The sequence below is a fragment of the Phodopus roborovskii genome, unplaced genomic scaffold (assembly GCF_943737965.1).
Source record: "Phodopus roborovskii unplaced genomic scaffold, PHOROB, whole genome shotgun sequence".
NCBI lineage: Eukaryota > Metazoa > Chordata > Mammalia > Rodentia > Cricetidae > Phodopus > Phodopus roborovskii.
Window position 1 is genome coordinate 3,407,885 of NW_026126516.1, and position 5,158 is coordinate 3,413,042.

Here is a 5,158-nt window from a genome sequence, read left to right on the forward strand (position 1 = left end):
CTTAGTGTGTTTTAATTTTTACATGTTAGATTCCTGATTGGCTTAACTCTTTTTAAATCCATAATAAAATCCACCTCCCGAGTGGGTAGTACTGAGGGGGACTGGAGGTCACGGTCTCGGTCACCAGGTGACCACTCTGTCCCTGACTGCTCCCCTCTCCGCCCCTGTGTGCCGATTTTCCTCAGTGTGTAGCTCAGAGTTGGCTCATGGGGTGGAGCCCCTGCTTGTGGCATGTGGGAGATGTCTGTTTGCCAGCACTGTGGTTAACCCGTTAGCTAACCTTTGAAAAGGGACACTTTTCTATATGACCAGCATGACCTTTGAATTGTCTGTCTTCTCCATCTTTGTCTTAGAGTTACATGTTGCTTTGTCACCCAGGTCCCGGTGATCTCTCTGTATGTAGTTAACACACATGGCTCTTGGACAGTGAGTGGGAGTAGTCCCCTTCTTAGGCCTGTCCTGATGTGGTCACTAGATGCCAGCCGAGAACCTTGGTGGCAGCATTGCCGTGGCTTGCACTGGCATGCAGGCAGTAGAAAGCCCCAGACCCCTGCACATTATGGAATGCTTGCTCCCTATTTCTTACACACACACACACACACACACACACACACACACACACACACACGAAGTTTTTGGGTCATATTGGGCATATTTAGGCATTTGTTGTCAGTGTGGCAGAAATGAAGAGAGCAGGCTGTTTCACATATAAAGGGGGACTTGGCATGGAGCTCAGCACTGAATAGATTGATAGCAGGAGCTATCACAGTCTGAGCCCAGGAGTCAGGTCTACCTCGGACGCATAAGGGAAGAGTTTAGTCTTCTTAATGGATTTGAAGACTTTTTTTTCTCTCCTAACTTGGAAACATTTCTGGAAAATGATTAAAACCAGGTTCTGCCCTTAAAATGGAAAACAGCACATGCCTGTTGCTGTGTGTTGCCAGACTTCCCGTGTTTGTGTCCTCCTGGCTTTTGTTGGGACATCTGTGAGTCCTTTGTCCAGTCCGCACATTTCTTGGCCTTGGCAATGTTTGACTAAGTGCTTCCGGGGTTGTGGTTCTGCCGTCACCATCACTGGTGTTTAATTGAGTCTCGGATTCATTACTCCTGAGCACTCAGAGACTGGGCAAGGTGATGTGAAACTTTGACCTCGTTAGAGGGTTTTCAGGAGGACCAGGTCAGTTGTCTTTCTAGATCAGTGCATGGATTCAAAGGGATTTCACACATCACAGAGTTCTGGGACCAACTGCCTTGTATTGACAGGTGTAGGTGTCAGTCGTAAAACGAGATGATTAAAAATTCCCTTTCTAGACATTGTCCTTTATGAAAACCACCATTTCTGCTGCTGTAGAGCAAAACTTTCCAAGGAGAGACTTTCTATTTGTTTTGGTTTGGATTTTGGAGACGGTTTTTCTGTGTAAGGGTCCTGGAACTCACTCTGTAGACCAGGCTGGCCTCAAACTCGAGATCTGTCTGCCTCTGCCTCCAGAGTACTGGGATTAAAGGCCTCAATCTCTTCCATGTGCTGCATTCTGATTATATTCTCAGTCCCTCGAGTCCTTCCAGACCCTTGGTAGTGCTGGGATGGGGGAAATCTGTGTTCCTCAACGGGTGACATCAGCCACACTCAGGCCTGCCCGTGCCCAGGAGCAGCGCGCCAACACAAGTCAGACTCCTTTTGTTTGATGTTTGCATTTTTAAAGGAGAAAAGGTCTGGGATAATTTTCTTTTAAATAGTAATAGACTAATTTGAATTTGAGTATCCTGCATCCCAGCCATTGTAGAATGTGAACCACCGCAGCCTCTGCCCTCAGGGATTTTACAGGTGAGGGGGGGGGGCAAACGGAAACTGTCATTTAGAGTTAAGTCATGAACAGGGCGCTTTTGTGGCGTTTGAGGAAGGAAGGATATGGGGTGAGGCTTTCTCCGCTGGAGGTTCAGCGAGTGTGAGCCATATGGCTGGGAGCACACAGCATACTCAGGACCACAAAGAGCCAGTGTGTGTGGAGGTGGGCGTGCAGAGCCAGCCCAAGGGACTGTCAGCCGGTGGGGTGGAGTGGGGTGCTTAGGATTCAAAACCTCTTTTTATGTCTGCACAGTAATCCCCTGTCCTGAGTCAACACCACCTTTAAACAGCTGCTTCAGCAATTCCTGTTTGCTGGAGGTTACAGTTGCCCCATATGAGCATTCCCAGTGTGCCAGTTAGTTTGACAGAGGTGAAACCAGCCACTCCCCCACCCCACCAGTCCATGGAGCCTTCTTATTTATGCATTTTACACCTCTAGAAAGAGAGTCCCAGGATTTTCCCTCCTGTCTGTTTTCATCTTGTTTCTGCATGGCCCATGATGCCAGCCGAAGTTGTCAGTACACTGAAGCCAAACTGACAGGGCGGGAGCAGACTGTTCTGCCATTTTGAGCTGCAACATCAGCTCTAGGGCTGATCACTCCACACTTGCTCAACCTGCCTGTGAGGTTCGTGATGCTTTTCCCAGCTCTGTGCTCATCGATGATTTCAAATTCATCGTCACAGTTAGGAACCGAGCGATGACTATGGAGCAGGGCCTGATGAGGGCCTGTCTCGGCATTGTATATGCTCTTGAGAGCATCAGCTGGGACATTCATGCACACCGTGGTGACGGTGCAGAAAGATGGTGGGAAGAGGCCACAGCTACCCCTTTATCAGTGCCCGAGTGTGTTTAACCAGAAAGACTAAAAGCGCTGAACTTTTCATTGGTGTGTCGGAACAGCTGCACAAGCAGATTCAGGGGAGGATTTGTTTGGGTCAGTCTGAGATGGGTCAGTGCATGGTGAGGAAGAACAGAGCACAGTGCAGCAGGAAGCAAAGGGAAATAGAGTCGGTAGGATGGTGGACAGGGCATTGTGTGGCCCCCAAGAGCACCCCTAGACTCTCCAAAAGAAACAGTCCTGCCCAGGCCTTTAGCCAGTGACCTCTGACCTCCAGAGCCATGGGTAAATTACATTCTTTTAAGCCATCAAGTTTGCAGTAAGCAGCTACAGCAGCAAAAACACTAACGGTGTTACAGCAGCCTCTCATCACAGGACCAAAGCTCCATCACTCCAGCCTTCAGACCCTTCTCTTGTTACGGTTGTACCCAGAATCTAGATTAGTGCAAGGAGCTTTTAAGAATGCAAGGCACAGCCGGTCGGTGGTGGCACACATCTTTAGTCCCAGCACTCGGGAGGCAGAGGCAGGCAGATCCCTGTGAGTTCGAGGCCAGCCTGGTCTACAGAGTGAGTTCCAGGACAGGCTCCAAAACAATACAGAGAAACCCTGCCTCAAAAAACAAACAAAAAAGGAATGCAAGGCACAGACCAGTGAGATGGCCCAGTAGACGAGGAAGCTTGCCACCAAGCCTGACTCCCTGAGTTCAATACCCAGGATCCATATGGTGGAAGGGAGAACTGACCCTAAAAGCTACCCTCTGGCCTCCACACATAAGCTACGGCACACACAAGCCTTCCCCACTAATAGATAAATGCAATGAAAATTGGTTTTTGGCTTTGTTTTTGTTGGGTTTTGGGGAGGGGTGGGAAACTCAAGGCAGGTTTGTTTAAAAAAAAAAAAAACAAAACACAGTTTTCAAAACCAGGACTATTTGAGTGATAAACAAGGGCAGGCTGCAGAGTCTGGCAAGACACTGCTTCTCCAGCCCTCAAGGTTCATCCATAGAAATGGAGAGAGAACGCCACTCTCAAAAGGGTGTTTTTGAAGCGGTGAAGTCTGTTCAGAGGTCTGTTTTGCTGGTTGGTATGTTCCAGCCGGTTACCACTGCCCTGTGGAGCAAACACAGCCCGTGGGGAGGGGGGGACTGACAAAGTCACTCTCAGGGACAGAAACCTGAGCATTGCACTGGGCATTGTTCTTGCTGATTGACCACCGCGCCTTCAGAGAGAACAGTGTGGAACCTTCCCTCCAGCTGATGTTAATGGTCTCAGGCACCAGAGTGCCCTTGGATCTAGACACAGTCTAGAAGCCTCTGTTTAGTAACTTTCCCTGCCACAAAGCATGGACCTCGTCCCACCCCGACCTTCCTCAAGGTGATGCTGCCCATGCCCAACAGTGAGACTTGCTCTCAGTTTACCGTGACCATAGGTGGCTTGGACAGACACTCTCCCTGTTTAATTCCATACAGACAGGCAGACAGGCTTGGACAGCCGTCAAGGTCCTCCAATCACTCACTGTCAGGGTCACACATACCCTGTTTTCTCACGGCTGTGGCTTCAGACAACTTCATTAGAAACAGTTCCTAAGATCTGTCTGGCATGGGGCCTTCAAGTGCACATCTTTGGCTAGAACCTTCCAGTAGCTTTTAGTCCCTGGTGGCAATCTGCCATATTTCTTCCAAATGTCACACAGTCCTGGGGCAGAGCCAGGTGCACTCTGATGAGGGTAATGGCTCTCCAGCGGGGTGAGAGAAAACAGGTGTGTCCCACCTAGGTCTGATTCCTGTCTCTGGACTCCAGGAACAGACAGATGCCTCACCAACCACCCAGGCAGGAAATTGCCTTCCCAAAGTATGTAAGCAAGAGCATTTGCTGTATTTTCAGCCATAACGTTATATATACCTAAAAACATTTCAAATCATTTGAAGTGGTCTCCCACCCTGATGATTAGATTCCTTAGTGGAAGACACAGGTTTAAAGGCTTCCGTCACTCAATCACAGGCCCACTTGTCCACATCAGTCAGTCAGCGTGCTTCACCTGTTCCCTTCCAGACTTTGTTCTCCGGCTGAGTGTATATGCACGTCTATAGAAAAGCCTAGAAGCACCAGCGGTGCTGGGGCACGCCTCTAATCCCAGCACTCGGGAGGCAGAGGCAGGTGATCTCTGTGAGTTTGAGGCCAGCCTGGTCTACAGAGTGAGTTCAGGACAGACTCCAAAGCTACACAGAGAAACCCTGTCTGGGAGGGGGGCGGTTAAATTAACTAATTAGTTAATGAATTAATTAATAAAGTCTAGAAGCAGAAGAAGAAAAGCTGTAGGTGAAATTATGCTGTGTCCATTCATTTCTCTCCCCCATCCTCTTCTTGATAAGTTCTCCACAAGCTCCATCCCAGTCCACAGTTCCTTTTTTTGGGGGGGGTGAGTGTTGGCATTAAAGGCATGTGCCACCATTGCCAGCCATTTTTAAATTTT